The sequence below is a fragment of the Amblyomma mixtum genome, chromosome 3 (assembly GCF_055824585.1).
Source record: "Amblyomma mixtum isolate Tamu chromosome 3, ASM5582458v1, whole genome shotgun sequence".
Lineage (NCBI taxonomy): Eukaryota > Metazoa > Arthropoda > Arachnida > Ixodida > Ixodidae > Amblyomma > Amblyomma mixtum.
Window position 1 is genome coordinate 270,506,581 of NC_143014.1, and position 18,695 is coordinate 270,525,275.

The 18,695-nt window shown below is 48.0% G+C and overlaps 1 protein-coding gene and 1 pseudogene across 3 annotated transcripts in view; one reads left to right on the forward strand and one right to left on the reverse strand.

Annotated features, from left to right (window-relative positions):
- Nucleotides 1-18,695, reverse strand: part of LOC149354717 (uncharacterized) — a 371,296-nt gene that overhangs the window by 274,547 nt on the left and 78,054 nt on the right. The gene's annotated exons all lie outside the window — the stretch shown is intronic.
- Nucleotides 322-18,363, forward strand: LOC149354727 (uncharacterized; annotated as a pseudogene).

Genomic DNA, 18,695 nt, shown 5'->3' on the forward strand with positions numbered 1-18,695 from the left:
GTAGAAGGTGAAACTGATATGTTCGCGGGTTTGATGAAATGTTTGAAGTTCCTAGCAGCCCTGCTTAATTAACAGCGGTGTATCTTCGGCGTGAAGAAGAAGCGGTGAAGAAAACGAAGACCGCATTCCGGCACGCGCAGCGCTGGCTAAGCTCGTGCAGCGCTTCCAGAACTCCACAGAGACGTTCCCTGAACCTGACCCCAGAAGGCGGCTATCATGAGCTTGTCTTCTAGTGTCCTTGGCAGCGGCTATCCCGAGACTCCCAGGAAACACCGAGCTGGGACGCGTGGTGGGCTGCCTGGGCCCCGTGGAGCTGTCCGCATGCCTCGAGGAGGACCAGCCGCGGCAGCACTCGCCAGGCCTGCATCTTCTGCTCAAGAGGCTCCCGTTCGTCGGCGCGCGCTGTGGACAGGTGAGCCCCACCTTTCATTCGTGCGGGCGACACTTCTCCGCGGTGACCCTCAAGGTTATATCTATGGCAGCTTCAGTTCTGCCATTCTTACCCTTTAAGTCAAAACAAAGCTCTTAGTGATCGCGTGTAATGTGTGATGGTAACTGAATTCGGCGTAATTCACGCACCTGCTATAGGGCTTGAGAAGCTGCCAGAGCCGCTTTTCTCTCAAGCTCGGTATTTGCGTTAATATTTCCAAGCCGCTGCTGAGAGTCTGTACCTCATGTAGTATATGTTACGATTTTAAAGGAGCACATCCCCCATTCATATGTCATGGATTACACTATTTGCTTATATGTGTGGTGCAAACCATTTGGAAGATGGTGCCTCCACTGCATTTTTCACAGTCTTATACTCCCGCTAAATATGCGATCCTTTATGTGGAATGGGGCGGCAGTACGCATTTCAGAGTCAAATTACCCGCCGCGAACTCTTCGTATTGTTAATTGCCAATGGTGTACAGTTCTTTGTGGCGACCATGGGGAATTTTTAAATATTTTTTCGTGCCATGTCCATCACTTTTTGGCTAAACCACTAACCAAAATGGGTTAAAACAATGCCGTAGAGTGCTTCGCAGAAGAGCGCTTCGTAATATTTTGACAGCACCAGTGCATTGTGGAAGCCAGGACGTGCATGTTAGCCATGTCTTATTTTTAACGTGTTCCTGGTAAAAAAAAATGCTAGCTAACGAAGTGCAAGAGGCTGGTTCTGTTTTGGGGACTATATTGTAGATGGGGCCGAAATATGCTTTAGAAGACGAGCAGTACTTTACCTTTACGGATTGTTTTTTTGGTTTGGCTCCGAAATTGCAGCAAGGAAGAAAAGAAACCACCGCGCATATCAAGTATTCATAATTTTTCGTAAGTTCCGGGGCTGCGGGAAAGTATACACGCGATTATCCTTGACCCCAGGAGAAAGCCTAGCTGCACCCTGCGGTGATGTTGCCCAACATGCTCCAGTGCGTGGGCTCTACCCACAGCGCCACTCGCATCGCCAACCAGCGCCTTTCGCTCGCGTGTCTCTCCTGCCACGCGGAACTGAGCGAGGAAAAGAGTGGTGAGTGCAGTCAAAACCAGGCGCCGCATTTTGTAACGATTTATTTTGTTCTCCATTTATCTGGTCCCCTGTCATTAGTCGCTGGTCCCGGTGACATAAGCTGTGGTATAAGGCGTCACACTGGTCGTGGCAGAAACACGTCTACGACGCTATTATTTGCACAGACGCAATCCGGGGTCAAATCCTACTCTCGGTGCGGCGCTGACGTCGACGAATGACAGCGAACGACGACCGGTTTGACGCGACTGAGGAGCATTATTGGCGCTAATCTCGTGTCGGTAGAGAAAATGTGTCGTAGTTGTCCGACGAAACTGCGATCTCTGTAGCTAAGCTATATTGGATCCGGTGGTGCCCCTACCAGATCATTCATCTTCGCCAACAGCAAGCACAACCAAAGGCAGCAACTTAGTCTCCTTCAATCTGCTTACCTGACTGCAGAAGCCACCCTGCACCAGGTGTACGCAAGACTTCCGTAAGGAAACAGAATAAAGTCATGGTCTTTTCAATTTCTTGGGATGTACAGGCGCGGACAAACGCAAACGGAATACGCAACTGTCTTCGAATATTTTGCACGCGTCACCTAATTGACATTTCCAGCAGTGGTACGCGCATGCTGGTAGCGGAGGTTGTTGGGCTTTCTTGTAGACAAACAACGTTTCTTCGTTATGAATGGAGAAAGCCTGATTGCACTTCTAACGCAATAACGTGCTCCGTCTACTCATGGCCGCGCCTTTACAGGTTCATGTGGCAATAGGGAACCGCAGCTCAAGTTTGCCGTGTCGACTGCAGCGCCTTAACACACAGCATAGCGAGAGGAGCAAGCAGTTCTGGGGGCGCTCTTGGTGCTATTCCACGCCACCTTCCTGAACTTATTGGCGTTAGCTTCTGCGCGCTGTCAAAGCCACACGTGGTGCGTGTCAGTTATCGGGGTTATGTCTACAGAAGCGAGGCAGATAGTGCTATCAACCAAACGCGGGCTTCTAATCGTTCAGAATGTGCCCTCGCGTTTGTAGCGGCCCAAGCGACTGACGGCAGCAGTTTTTAGTCGAACAGTGGAATAACTGCAGTGCCACCTGGGCAGCGCACGTTCCCTATAGGCTCATTCGGGGTCGAGGTAGATGCATTTAACAGACTGTATCTGACATGAATGTAATGTTAATATCTACACACTGCAATTTCTTAAGGTCTGGTCATTGTTAAGCGACAGTGAGTGCCCTCCTATGACGTTTAAAAACGAATAAAATTCTTTCGCACATTCGATGTGCATCATATTTGTGTCCTCTTTAAAAAAAGCCCAATAACCGGCTACCTATAGATAAAGCTGAACTTTCTCACAGTCAAAACAGCAAACAGCACAACGAGATCACGATCAGTATTCGCTAGGAAGGTATTATACTGCAGGCGCCAGACAAGAACCAATACAAGCAGCCTTGCGCTGAACAAGGACGTAATGACCAAACTGAAGGAAGGTTGTGACGAAAGCAGATGGCACTAACCGAAAAGTTATGAAAAACTACGAACGAAGACTACGGGATCTTCAGCAACCAGTGGACATGTCGCGAAGCACCCGCCCAGCGCTCGAAATCCGCCAAACACAAGATAAACTTGGCAGAGTCATGCATAATTGCACAAGAAAGGAACAAGAAGTCAAAGCGCTATCTCGAATTATTGACTATTCAGAGTACGGCGCATGCGCTTAACCGAAATGACGGAAATTTTGCGGCAGTCTACGCAGGTTGCCTGGGTTAGTTCATGCACCGTATATAAAAAGCGACGCTACTACGCTTTGGCTCAGTGCGAAGAAACGAAAACGTTTTTTCGCTACTTTACTTTCAGTCAGCGCCATCTATACGTCGTGTACCACCCCGAGCAGACATGATTCCGTTAGACCGTTGACTTCAACTAAATAAAGGTTGTGTTAGGCAAAATTCTAGTACGGTCATAAACTGCCAGGGTCAATACGATGAGCGGTCAACTGACACATCAGCGTGCCATATTGTGGAATTATCGCATTTAAAGTTATTTTGAGATAATAGGAAAAATTGCCAAAGTATATCTCTAGGCCCACACTTACAAGAATATTCTTGGGGGGAGGGGGGGGGGTGTATACATGGAAAACTCTCTTTTTTATTTTAAATATGCCCTGCATAATCTCCCTAAGGAATACGCTAATAAAGCGTGGTGCTTGACTTCTCATGCAAAGAGGCTCTTCCCTGCACCATTAGCTTTTTTGTTATAGAGCGTCGCGCCTGTAGCCTTTTGGATTGCAATATCAGCGTCCGAAAAACTGCAACGGCTTCTTCATTCTCAAAAATGGAGGAGACCAGCAGCCTAATATCGAATAGTAATAGTTTTTATTTTCTCTTGAGGAATGCAAATGGGGGTCATGTCCTCCTTATGCCCGTCACAAAAGCGCGGAAAGTTTTTTTCTTACCTGACGAATCTGCCATTACCACTAATTTTTATTCGCGTACAAGCATTTCGGTTCGGTGACTTAAGCGCGGCGATTTATGAATGGATAGCGAATGTTTATGCTCCATTATTTCTAAAAAAAATTTCGCAAAATGTGTACGATGTATGATTGTGAAAAGTATAACCTCTTAAAGTAGAAAGCACGAACTGATGGGGGAGTTGGTTATGCATGATATGATTGAAACAACGCAAGGCCGAAGGCCAAAGAAGAGAGTGGAAGAACGGAGGAAACGGACACGCGCTATGTTGTCCGTTTCCTCCTTTCTTCCACTCTCTTCTTTGGCCTTCGGCCTTAAGCTGTTTCAATCATATCTTCTAAGTAGGTTCGCTACTAAAATCATCGGAAGAATGACTTGAATGTTGTAAGCCGTTTTTGCTAGGCATCAACTGTGCATCAATTTTTTCTGCGAACCGAACTTTTGATGCAATCTGAAAAGTTCCAGTGTACTCGTGGACGCGGGTACTGGCTAATATGACAGCGAAAACTTTGCAAACGAGATTATTTATAACATGCGAGTAGATCGACAATGTTCTCACACTAGGCTGGAAGATGCCACACATGGTTGCTCTTACCCTCGCTGTTCCTGTGGAGAGACTCGCGCGGTTATCTCCGTCTCGGCGGTCTCCCGCTTCAAGTGCCTTCTAGCCGAAGATGCCGCCGTCGACTGCAGCGACGAGGGTGCCGGCGGCGGCGCCTTGGGTGGGCTTATGCTCGGTCCCGACCAATGGCTTCCAGCGTGGCCGCGCTGGGCGCCACCGACTAGCAGCAGCCGCCGCCGTAGGAGCCCACGGACCTCGGCAACGGCAAGCATTTCCTTCGATACACACGTGGCAGCTCGTTAAGCGCTGAGGAAAAATGGCTAACGGTGTTCAAAATTTGCGCTTTTGAAATTTTTCTGGGTCAAGGAGCTCTGAACCTGTGGTCGGGAACTTGCTCTGAAGGATGGGGTTTTGCGTCTGATTTGCTGTAGTCAAGGTACCGCCTTTGTCAAACGTATAGAGCCCGAGGGGTTTGCTTCTGATACCTGCGCTACGCGGGAACGTTCCAATGACATTCGAGAATTGGAATGACATTCGGACTCGCGGACTCCCGCAGTGCTACACGACACTTTCGAAACGCATTCGAAAGCCACAGCTCGTTTTCAGTGTACGACGACGACGGCGAGTGTCCAGTGGCGTAGCCAGAAATTTTGTTCCTCCTCATAGGATTTGTGGAGTGATCAAACGCAAGAATAATAACTGCATTGCCATTTAAAATGCCATTGTGTATTAGATAACGCTACACACTGTCTAGACAAGTGCAATATGTATTTTTTAAATTAAAAGAATACATTCGTACGTCTTAAATATCGTGGCAGACAAAACTGATACAAATGCTTCCATCTGAGTCCGAAACCAGCAAAGCAGTGCATGCCGCTGATATGAAAAACGTAAAGGCCATGAAATGAGCAAGTAGAGGACAAATATTGTAATGAATCTTTGTCGTTCAAGAACATTTATATTTTTGTACATATGCATCGGCCAAAGAAAAATCTCAACGACGCTGTCCTTCGCTCGAGCGCACTGCTCAGCAGCAGCTGTCACCGGTCATGTACTGCGAGTAATTGAACCGAAATTTTAGTCGCAACAGCGAGCCCGTGTATAAACGAGGAGTTGTGCAAAATACACATTAGAAGTGCAGAGATAAAATGGAGTATTAGAAATACGAAGATACAACTTGATAAAGGACAAAAAGGTGTCCCTGGAAACAGTCACTGTATGTATACACAAAACCTCGCAACAAGATATTTCAATACACGTATGTCTCCATTAAATCTACGTATCTAAGCAAAGTCACTCTATATAATGCGTCAAACAAGGCAAATAAACATCTTGCGCAATCACAGATAGTAAACTTTACACACGGAAAGACAGACGATCCAGGCAAGAACAAAAATACGATAGCAGAAGTCACGATATGTACTTGGGCTATGCTGCGGTCGGTGACAGTTCGAAAAAATTTTGGGGGGAAGGGGGGGGGGGGGTGCTGAAGCCGTCGGCGTGCCAGACCCCTTGATAGTGACAAGAACTCTCATCCTCTCTCTTCTGATCCATAGGCCTTCTTAGTGGGGCTCTGCAGCCTTCCTGGAGGCCCGCGACTTAGAAGCAAAGCCCTTGGGCCGTATATTTATGACCAAGGCTGCACGAGTACCACCAGTTAGTGTCATCATCGTCAAATTCAGCCCAGTTGCGGCCATTGCAGGAGGAGAAACTCTGCCATAAATGTCTAAATTACCCCTGTTTGGTAGGGCACCCCTGACTCGGACGTCATAGACATTCGCGTAGAGTGCAGGAGGCCGGGATCAAAATTCAGGGCCGAATAAAATTTCTACTAGTTAAAAAAAATATAACGCGGTGTTGATGGGACTTAACAAAGACGACTGGGGTGCTGGCTGATCTCGGCAAAACAACGTGCAGCCACACACAGACGCACTGTGGTAAGAGCAAAAATACGCCCTCTAACAAGAACTAGTGCTGCGATGATATAGTACTCGGCCACCACTTCCCACAGAAATTTATTTACCAGTCTGGGTCCCTCCTTTGTCAAAAGTGTACAGCCTAGGGAGTGTCATTACAGGCCATGCTGTTTGCGGCGCTATGCATCGCCAGCGTTCCGAATCTCTCGAAGGTGTGAAGAGCTCTCGTTCGCATAGGAAACATAAAACTTCTATGGACGCTACAAAGGCCTCACTGCAGAGCTTAGAATCGAACCCCTTAGGCTCATTAATTTTGGACGAAGGCTGCACATATATCAAAATACTGTGTATAAAATGCGGGCCATTTAGCGTAGATTTAGCGTGGGAATTAGGTGCACATCTGTTTAAGGATCGGTTTTCAAAGGTCAAGCAGGCTTCAGTCAATGTTCGGCAAAATCGGTGAGTGGGAGCCGTAGTGGTAGCGCAGTGGTAAATTGTGCGGCTGCTTACGCTCCTTAAGAGGGAACTGCGATAGCTGTGTGTTATGGATCCAATGCGCACAGATGGCAGTTGATGAAGACGACGACATCCAAAGCACAGTGCGTGAGAGACTGCATTGCAATTAAAGAAACGGAATGTCCGGCTTCCTCGATGGCGTAGTGGTCGAATGCAATGGCCCAAAAAACTTATCTATTCGCTCTGCCGCGAGTTCGAAACACACTCGCGGCTCTAGAGTGTTTGATGTTGTTTCAGGTCAAGCAGGCTTCAGTGAAAGATCAGCGAAAGCGGTCAGTGCGTGACTAAAAAACTTAACTTCAAGCCATTATTTTGGGCCTTGATCACGTGAGCGCCACTATTAGCTGAAAAGTGCTGTTCCATCACTGAAATTTTTAATATAAAACTTCAGGCATTTTAACACACCATGTTCACCCGGATGTCCACATATTTCCTGTTAAACTGCTTCGCTTACGTATCATAACGACACTTTTTTTTTCTAGCCCTCAGGAAGCGCACCACTGTGTTTCAGTAACAGCTAAGTCGCACTTTGGCTTTGTAATGCTAGAGAGGGCATCCAGAGTGTAGCGTCAACTGTGTCCACCGAATGCATCCGCAGGCCGTGTCCGGGACACTACGCTCCGTGCGGCCACGCTGTGCGCGCGGGCCACCAGCGTGTGCTTGGCGGACCGGCGGCTGCCATCAGAGGTCGGTGGCTGCGTGATCGGTTGCGGCCCGATGCCCAGCGTGCCAGGCGACCGGCACTCGGCGAGGGGAGCATGGGGACCTGCTCGGGTGGCTGCTCGGCGCTGTACTTGGAGAGCCTGTGGCGAGTGTGGGATGCGTGGTTTCCGGCGAGACCTTGTGCTGGATGCGGTGTTCCGGCGTGCGCTCAGAAGGACCAGGCAGCGCGCCTAGGGAAAAGCTCGCCCAGGGGTGGGGGACTGAATGCGATTGCGGGATTTTTATTTTGTTATTTCTTGTTTATAAAGGAACGTGGTAATTTCAAGCAGCGCCTTCGTCTTTTACGGCACTATTTAGTATTTCGCTCATTCTGCCTTGTGCCTGAGCATGCGCTTTATAAGCTTACTGCTTCAACGCACTGTTCTTCCTAAGGAGAATCGAGCTCTGCTACCGAGAGTCATTTTTTTACAGCTTAATGCGACTGAAGGATGTTGGGACGCATACCTTGCTGAGCGTATGCCTTTCTTCCGGAACGCAAAGCGAGAACCCCCTCTTATCTTAATGTATGAGCCGCAGAATTTGAACAGTGTGCAGCCGCGTTGGCTCGATGCAGCCAGAAGTCGCGAAGGGCATGCGGTACTATTGTGTTGATTGAGGAAATGTCTTTTGTCCAAGAAGTCCTACCAATTAACCTACAATCGGGTTAGGGGGCTTGTGCGAAGCACGCACAGTGGCGGAGGTTTGTGTCTTCGCTCGCTGTATTGTATCTGATGTCGTATACAACAGACGCAGGCAAGCGAATCCGAGGTTAAGTGTCCAGGATCAAACTGCAATGTGAAAAGGCCGAAATACCACCTTGAGCGAAGCGTGCGTGACTGCTGTGCCCTTTATTGTGGCGCCACTGCTTTTACATTTTGAAGAGGCATGCAGTGCTAGGTCATCCCTTCAATGGCAAAACTTTAAACCTTCTTTCGACTTTTGTAGCTACATAACATATGCCGAATACACCGCCACTCGTATAATTTTAAGATCTGCGCGAGGAAGCGCGGTACCGCAACCTTTTGTGATATCAAAATTGTTGTCACTCGGGAAGAGGAAACCAAGTGAAAAAAATGAGAAATCTTACGACTGCTCCATTTTAAACATTTTGCTCATTCAATCTTTCACGTAATATGAACAAAGTTCTTCAGGCTAGGTCACTGTGCTGTTGCGGTGACGTCATTACAGCAATGAAGCAGTGGCCCTTAGATAGAAAAGCCGTGAACACTCGACCGACGTCACATGGGTGGTCGGCGCCTCCGTTGCGGCTGAAGCGTGAATGGATATTGCAAACGAATAATTTCCGCGGTAGGTGATGCCTCACAAGGTAAACATTACATTCAGCGCTAGTTTTATCTTGACATGCGAAAGAAAGCAGAACTTGGTTCTCCCGGATGCTTTTCGCGGCTTACAATAAAAAAAAATTGCAGCCACACTCGCTACTGACCGGTAATAAAAGTTTTCTTCGAAACACATTTCTTTTTGGCACGCTGAACAACACTAAGCGACTGCACGACAAGGAATAATGTATCAATCGAATCACCCTGAAGGCCCCAAAGGGAGTGAAAATATTCTTGGTGGTGATACTGAAGCGAGACACAAAAAAAGAGCATGAAAGTAACAATATGGTGCTGACTTACAACTAACAGTTCATTCAAATCACCACTGCCATAAGCACACGCCAGAATCTTTCAAATGAAGAGGATTGGTTTATTGGTTTATTGGGGTTTAACGTCCCAAAGCAACTCAGGCTATGAGGGACGCCGTAGTTAAGGGCTCCGGAAATTTCGACCACCTGGGGTTCTTTAACGTGCACTGACATCGCACAGCACACGGGCCTCTAGAATTTCGCCTTCATCGAAATTCGGCCGCCGCGGCCGGGATCGAACCCGCGTCTTTCGGGTCAGCAGCCGAGCGCCGTAACCAGTGAGGCACCGCGGCGGGGCTCAAGCGAAGAGGAAAAAACAAGGAAAAACAAACCACGAACAAACTACCGCGATTTCCCGCCCTTACAACAGCGCAAAATCGCCGAGAAGACAAGCATGAGCCTTGATCCGAAAGAGAAATATGGCACTATACACAAATGCGCTGAGAAAATGCGCATTAGCACTGTGTCAGTCCTGCAATAAAGTATGCAAGTTAGTTTTTTTGCATATAAGCGCACACAAGGAGTCGAATTGGAAGGCTTTATAGCAGCTCTTATACTGCATGTTTGCAGCATTATAGAGCAAGTGTTCTCACTAAATAGCTGGAGTAAGTACTTGGCCTACCTGTACATACAATCACACACTTGACTGCATGTTTTATTACGTTCGTTCGCATCGACCTCGTCCAATCTGCACTCACGAACTCTACCTTTCTGAGCCTCTTAGTGCAAAATACGAAATTAAAAATCTGTTCATGTATGCCTCCTCTTTCAGAACACAAGCCAATGACCTGACACATAACTGATGAAATTAACAACGTCCTGCCTCTTGATTCAGAATGTAAGCACCTACTCAAAAAGTACATATACATCAAGGGTATCCTACTAGCTAGATGAATTCCAAATAGAAGAGTCATAGGAAGACATGTAGTAGCAATTTTCTGGACCAGCATGGCAACCATGGGCCCGTTCCACCAGAAACACTACTTCATATAATAGCAACAAAGAACGTTTTTGACACTGATGCTGTAAATGTCGTTTTCGCAGACATGCCCGTCGCGAAGGGTGTCCACAACGCAAGCACACAAGATAAAAGAATCACCCGCTCATTATCTTCTAAACAAACTTCTCACTGCTAAATATTTGATAGTTTTAGCTGAGCGGGTTTGTGCGCTCATTTCTCGTCTGCGCATGCGCGAAACGCTTAGGCGGGATCGCGCCGAGAGCGGCGCGACGAGCGGGCCTCGCGCAAAGCCTTCTGGGCTTGCCCCAGCCGAATCAAACGTAAACATTGAACATTGCGGCCGCCAGCGCTACTTCTTTGACGACAGGAGCGTGTCTTTTCGGTATGGCGAACAGGCTGCAGGCGGTATCGCATAACTTGCGAACGCAGCTCGATCACGATCGACGCGCGAACGCATAGAGGAGGAATACACACGCTAGACAACGCTACACATGCGTACACGCGTACGCTGCGAGGCAATTTCCTCGCTGGCGTCCCAGAACCCTCCTCGCAGCGCCGCCCCTCCTCCTCCTCTCTTTCTCTCTTCTTCTCTTTTTTTCACGGCTGTTGCGCTCTTCGGTCTATTCCTCCGGCGAGTCTGCCTCCGCGCACCGCCGCCGCGAATCTGCGCGTCTTCTGGACCACGCGGTCTGTGTTCTTTAATATTTTTCATGTTTTATAGTTTAATTTCTTTATTATTTTGTTTCTTTTCATATTAGCATTTTTTTATTTGTTTTATTTCACTCACGAAACCCGTGCGTTCACTAGATGTGCATTTTCTCTAATATTTTTCGTGTTTTATGATCTAATTTCTGATATTTTTGTTTCTTTTCATACTCGCAATTTTTTCATTTGTTTTATTTCACTCACGAAACCCGCGCGTTCACTAGATCTGCCTTTATTCTTGCTCAAACCGTGTTCGTGGCGGAATCTTGAAGTGCCAAACGCCCTGGTTCGATTCCCAGTCTCAATAAAGTTTTTTTTTCTTCGCCGGAACTCGAACACACTTGCTAGCATTCCCTGCTCACGACAGTATGAGGCATTAAAGGCTTTCGCCTTAATAAAGCTATTCTGCTCGTATTTTCTTTCACAGCTGTTCTGCTCCTGGCGAGCTTCTAGGGCGGCCGGCTCGCGATTTTCGCGTTGCCCTTCGAGCCATTTGTGTGTCCGGCACGTTCCTCGCGCAAGGAAGGCGACTGCGCACGTACTTAAAATGGCGTTAAAGGGCGATTCACACGACGGTCCGTTCGCCCGCGGCCCGCGCCCTACCTGGTCTCCTTCCGTGATATTCTCTCGTATTACCGAGACAAACGAAGGGAATACGCACCCCCCGCTCCGTCCCTCACCATAGCGCAGGCTGCACATTGGCGACAACTACAAACCCGGACTGCTCAATACCCAATACTGCTGCATGCCCGATACCCAGACCAATTCTCGTCATCATGCAAACTTTTGCGGCAAACCAGGCGCCCCTACGATTTACATCATTGGCAATAAACGTTTCCACCACCACCTACGTGTTCATGCGTCAGCACATTGAGAGGCGCGCTGACCAGGCCGCGGTCCAGAATACGCGCAGATTCGCGGCGACGGTGCGCGGAGGCAGACTCGCCGGAGGAATAGACCGAAGAGCGCAACAGCCGTGAAAGAAAATAAAGAGGAGAAGGGAGAAAGAGAAGAGGAGGAGGGGCGGCGCTGCGAGGAGGGTTCTGGGACGCCAGCGAGGAAATTGCCCGCTGCGAGGGATGGCTTCGTGGTTGACTTGGCTCTCGCAGTGGCAGAGTTATAAATTTTGAAGCGAAAGATTTACAACGGGACCTCGTGCTTCCATCGCCGTGTGCCTAGTTTTCACCTTCAGATGACCTTGAGCTTGGAAAGCGAAGCAAAAGCTCATAACTGGTCCCCTGGGACAGTGGACAGCGTAGTCGAGCTTTAAGCTACGAAAGCAATAGGGCGGGAGCTTAGAAAGCAAAGGAAAGGCGCATAACTGCTCTCTTGCAACAGTGGACACTTCAGTCGTGCTTTAACCTACGTGGCGTTAGTTACAGATGTGAACTGCATGCGCTGACATTGGCAACGTTGTGGCAGAAACGCGGCACTGAAGCCATAGGCCTTCGGCGTTCACTCTGTTACCAAAGGTGCGGCCTCCTGGAGTCAGCTGAGCACGGAAGGCCCGTTGCCAGCACATCAAATATACCAATCAAACGCTTTGGCATTTAGAATGTTTTGGCATGTAGAATGCTGCTTATGTGGGGCACATATATTTTATCTTATGCTTTCTTACGGAAGAAACTTTTACAAGGAGAGAGAGAGAGATAAACTTTTAATCAGCACAGATTGATTCGCAGGAGCCGGGAGGTCGGGGCCCCTAGACCTGGGCTCCGCTTGCGGCAGCTGCCTTACGGACTAGCTCTAGGATCCAGGCTTGCTGGTGCAGGCTGTCGCTGGTCAGGTCCTCCTCCCACTGCTCGTGTGTTGGGCGTGGCCCTATTAATGTTTTGTCCGGTTTGTCTTTGCATTCCCAAGACTAATTGTAGAGTGTGGGGCTTGCTCTGCGCGAAGGACAATAACTTCTCTATCGTTAGGATTGATGCTTGGGCGAGTTGGTATGCCATTTTCAAGAAGAACAGCGCGAGAAGACAAGGACTTAAGGAAGACACACACAGAAAGGCGCTGTCTGGCTGTCTGTGTGTGTCTTCCTTAAGTCCTTGTCTTTTCGCGCTGTTCTTCTTGAAATTTCTGTATCGTGTGGGTCTGATCTTGTGCAAAATGTGAGACTTGGAGATGTTTTAGTTTGTATTCTCCTGCCAGGCAGTGGTATCCGAGGAGGACATTGTTTCTGTCGCGGTGAGAAATGTCTTCTTTCTAGCCTAAGGTGTTATATTCTACGGTCCTAGGAGGGGCTTGTGTATGGTTAGGAATCCGCCCGGTTTGTGAGAGCTCGCGCCATATGATTCGCTACCACGTTTCCAGCTAGGCCTTCGTGGCCAAGTGTCCATGCTATTCTTTGCGAGTGTGAGAGCGTACTTGATAGTGTGCTCTCCCTTCCGTGAGGTTTTCCAGCAAGGTAGTCCCTTCAGGCTTGTTGGGAGTCTGTCACGATGGGGGATTACTTCCCATGTTGATCTTGAGTCTTCATTGTGATGGGTATGGCCAGTGATTCAGCTTCCGCAGGATCTTTAGCATAGGTTGAGGCCCTGATGATTGGCCTCTTCTGGTTGTTGAACGCAGCAATCGCGAACTGTCCTGGCTCTGCATAGGCCCCGATGCCTACGTATACCACTTCTGTTTTTTTTTTATAGTGTATATGAGAGTTCTTTGACTCTGACTCTCCTTATACCCTTCTGCCGTTCGTGGTGCATGGGCCTGAGTATCCGGTTGACATAGGTCTTCTCTCTTGAAGGTGTCGAAATTTGGCACTTTTCCTTACTACTTCGTAGTGCCTGCCATAGCCCCAGTCTCGTTAGGATATCCTTACCCGCTTGAGTCGTGGTTAGGCTCTGTTTACTCTCCAGAACCGCCTCCCTGAGCTACTCGAAGGTGTTGTGTACTCCGAGTTCCCAAACACGTTCTGTTGATGTCGTTGATGGGAGGTTTCGGGCGGTTTTGTAGGCTCCCCTTATGATGGTGTCAATGGCCCATAGGTAATCCTGCTTGCGACTAAGGCTTCGTCTGGGCGGAGGGTGTCTTTCTCCCTCATCCATTTCCGATGCCTGGTTACGCTTCTAATCATTCTTGATATTTGGTTTACCGTAGCCTTGAAAGTTGTGACTGTATAATCCGCTCTGGGACTGCTTTGTAACAACAGCCCCAAAACTCTGCTCTTCTCTTTTTCTTGAATTTTTGGTTTGATGGGTGCAGTTCAATCTCTTTCGGGGAAATGTAATTTTTCCTGTGTAGCCTGATAAGTTCGGATTTCACTGGGGAGCATTGAGGACCGCTCTCTTCGGCAAGTTCTCCGACCATACCTACAGCTGCTTGCAGAGCTCTTTCCTTCTGAGAAAAGGATCACTGTGTAGCCCATATGATGAAGCCATCCACGTAGAAGGTGAAGCCGATATCTTCGTGGGTTTGTCAAAATGCTTCAGGTTTCTAGCAGCCCTCTTTAATTAACAGTGATGTATTTTCGGCTTGAAGAAGAAGTGGCGAAGAAAAAAAAGACCGAATTCCGGCACGCGCAGCGCTGGCTATGGTCGTGTAGCGCTTCCAGAACTCCGCAGAGACGTTCCCTGAACCTGACCCCAGAAGGCGGCTATCTTGAGCACGTCCCCGAGTGTCCTTGGCAGCGGATAAGGAGCTGTCCGCATGCCTCGAGGAGGACCAGCCGCGGCAGCACTCGCCAGGCCTGCTTCTGCTGCACAAGAGGCTCCCTTTCGTCGGCGTCCGCTGTGGACAGGTGAGCCCCACCTTTCATTCGTGCGGGCGACACTTATCCGGGGGTACACTCAAGGTTTTATCAATGCCAGATTCAGCGCTGCCATTCCGACCCCATAAAACAAGACAAAGCTCCTAGTGATCGTTTGTAATATGTGATGGTAACTGAATTCGTCGTAATTCACGCACCTGCTATAGCGCTTGAGAAGCCACAAGGGCCCCTTTATGCCTGAGGCTCCGTGTCTGCGTAAATATTTCCAAGCCGGTGCCGAGAGCCTGTACCTCATGCTGTATATGCTATATTTCAAACGAGCATATTGCTCCGTTCATATGTCATGGATAGCACTATTTGTTTAGATGTGTGGTGAGAACTATTCCGTAGGTGGTGCCTCCCTTGCATTTTTAGCATTGTTGTACTCCCGGTAGATAACCGATTCTTTACCTGGAATGGGGCGCCAGAACACATTTTAGTTGCAAAACACTGGAGGCGAATTCTTCGCATTAGGAATAGCTAATGATGTATAGTTCTTTGTGGTGACCATGGACAATTTGTAATTTTTTTCCGGCCATTTCCATCACTTTTGTGGCTAAACTACTAACCAAAATGAGTTAAAGAAATGCCGTTTGGCATAATTTCTCAGTCTCGACAGGACTATTTGCGGATTCAGTGACGGGACTTTTCATGATCTTTTTCAGTCTCCTCCATTACCCATAGTCATGTATTTTTTTGTAACCTGGGCTATGAGCAGCTATGCTTTTAAATGACATGCCATGTACAGTATGACATTTACTACCAGACGAAAAACTTCGCGGGATGCTAGCGTGCGGGAAAATTGACACAGTCATGCAGTGCGGTCGCCCTCAAATTTGTCATATGAGGGGACGTTATGTGCTCAATCGGGGGGGAACCATACCACGCGACTGGGTCGCGAGGCAGAGATACTTTTTGCCCAAGTAACGTAAGTTAGCTCCTGAGAGAGTGACGTGTAATGTGACTGAAATAAGCGTGGAATCACTTTATTCTGGCAATTAATGTGTCCATAGTCCTGGAACTCTTATAGCTATGTAGAATCCAGGCAATAATATTAAGAAGCACGCTTCGTGCTTCAAACTCTTGTCCCGCCGTACCAAGCGAAAATTAAGGTGTACTTGTTGCATACGTTTACATATACCGATGAGGAGCACATGCATGAACCTGAGAAACCATCATACCTGTTTTTACGGAACGCGTGAGAACGTGTAAAAAGCCGAAGCGTGGTTCATAATATTTTGGCAGCACCAGTGCGTTTTGAAGCCAGCACGTGCATGTTAGCAATGTCTTATTTTTAACGTATTTCTGGTAAAAATAATGCTAGGTAAAGAAATGCATGAGTTTGGTTCTGTTTTGAGGAATATATCGTAGAAGGGGCCAAAATATGCTTTAGCAGATGTGCTGTACTTTAACGTTAATGAAACGGCTTTTTTTTTTGCTTTGGCTGCGAAGTTTCCGCAGGGGACAAACCACTGCGTATATCAAGTATTCACCATTTTTCGTAACTGCCGGGGCTGCAAAAACATCATACGCGAATATCCTTGGCCCCAGGACGAAGCCGACCTGCACCCTGCGGTAATGTTGCCCAACGTGCTCGCACGCGTGGGGTCCACCCGCAACTCCACTCGCATCGCCGACCAGCGCCTTTCGCTTGCGTGTCTCTCCCGCCATGCCCAGCTGATCGAGGACATGAGTGGTGAGTACAGTCGCAACCAGGCGCCCCATTTTGTAGCGTTTCATTTCGTTCTCCATTTATCTGGTTCTCTGTCGATAGTCGCTGGTCCCGGTTGCATAGGCCGTGGCATAAGGCGTGACACTAGTCATGGTAGAAACACGTCCACGGTGTACATAATGAGGCTACGCCAGCCGCTTCGCCTATTCAGAATGGTCGCACTTTCGCCTTGGTTGCACTTCACCAGTGGTCGCACCGACTGATTGCACCGACTACGGGATCCCCTGAATGACTTCAGGAATCGACGCACCGGTCACGATGCAGCTGCCGAGAAATCCAAATCTGCCAAACACAATATAAACTTGGCAGAGGCATGTGTAATCACACAAGAAAGAAGCAAGGAATCAAGGCGCTATCTCGAATTACTGACTATTCAGGCAACAGCGCATGTGCTTAATTGTAATGGCGGAAATTTGCCTGCAATGTACGCAAGATGCCTGGGTTCCTTCATGCACCGTTTTTTTTTTAAACGTTAATGCAAAACGTTTTTTCGCCACTTTACTTTCAGTCGGCGCCATCTATACGTCATGTACAGTTGCGATGGAAAGAAACGCGTAGAACGTGCCTCCTATGCCCTTAGCTGTTCCAACTTCTCTTTATCGCTCTTTTACCTGGGCGGTAAGCAAAAGACGTTAAAGTCGTCCTGGAATCATGGACGACACTAGCATCTTTTTTCCTATCCCCTAAGTGAAAGCGTGATGGAAAGAAATGCAAATGGCGGATTTCCAAGGTTCCGCGTTGTTCGCATTTCTTTTCATTGTCCCTGTACCGTCCCTATCAGACGCGATTCCGCTAGACCCTTGGCGTCAAATAAATTAAGGTCGTGTTAGATAAAACTCTAGTACGGACATAAACTGTCAAAGGTCAACACGACAAGCAGTCAACTCACACATCAATTTGCTATGTTGTTGAATTATCGAATTTAAAGTTTTTAAAATAATAGCAGAAATTGGCAAAGTGTACTTTGTGGCTCATACCTTCAAGAATATTCCTGGGGAGTTATGTGTGTGCATGAAGCGCTCTCTTTTTTTTTATTCTCAACATGCCCTGCATAATCACGCGAAGGAATACGCGAATAAAGCGTGATGGTTAACTTCTCACGCAAAGCGGCTCTTCCCTGCATCATTAGTTTTGTAGTTATAGAGCTTAAATCCTGAAGTCTTGAATATCTGCGTTTAAAAAGTACAGAGGATTCTTCGTTCTCAAAAATGAGGCTTCGTTCTCTAATATCGAATAGTAGGAGTTTTTTTCTATTGAGGAATACAAATGCGGGTCTAGTCCTCCTTATGTCCATCACAACCGTGACAGTTTTGTCTCACTTGAGGAGTCCGCTATTAAAGGAATTGTTATTCGCGTCCAAGCATTTCGCTTTGGTGAGTTAAGCACGGCAATTTATGGATGGATAACGAATGTTTATGCTACATTATTTCTAAAAATATATTTTTGTGCGAAATGTCCACGATGAATGATTATGAAAAGTATAGCCTCTTAAAGTAGGCTTGCTACTAAAATCATCTAAATATATGACCTGAAGGCTGTAAGCCGTTTTTCCTTGGCATCAACTGTGCATCAGTTTTATCTGCGAACCGCACTTTCTATGTAATTTGAAAAGCAACGCTGGAGTCGAGGACGCTGGCCCTCGATAATACGACCGCGAAAACTTTTCAAACAAAATTGTCTATAACATGCGACCAGATCGGCAATTTTCTCACACTAGGCTGGAAGACGCCACATGTGATCGCTCTTACCCACGCAGTTCCTGTGGAGAGCCTCGCGATCTTATCTCGGTCTCGGTGGTCGCCCGCTTCAAGTGCCCCCTAGCTGAAGAACGCGACGTCGACTGCAGCGACGAGGGCGTCGACGGTGGCGCCTTGGGTGGGCTCATGCTCAGTCGCGACCAATGGCTTCCAGCGTGGCCGCGCTAGGCGCCACCGACTAGCAGCAGCCGCCGCCGCAGGGGGCCACCGACCTCGCCAACGGTAAGCATTGTCGTCAATACGCACATGGCAGCTCGTTAAGTACTAAGGAAAAAGGGCTAACGGGGTTCAAAATTTGCGCTTTTGAGGGAACTTTTTCTGGGTTAACGAGCTCTGAACCTGTGGGCGGGCATTTGCTCTGAAGGATGCGATTTTGCTTCTGGCTTGCTGTAGTCAAGGTACCGCCTTTCTCAAACGTTTAAAGTCCGAGGGGTTTGCTTCTGGGTCATAAAGTGTGGCTCGTTTTGCACCTTCAGTGTGGCACACGTCATGATAGTGAC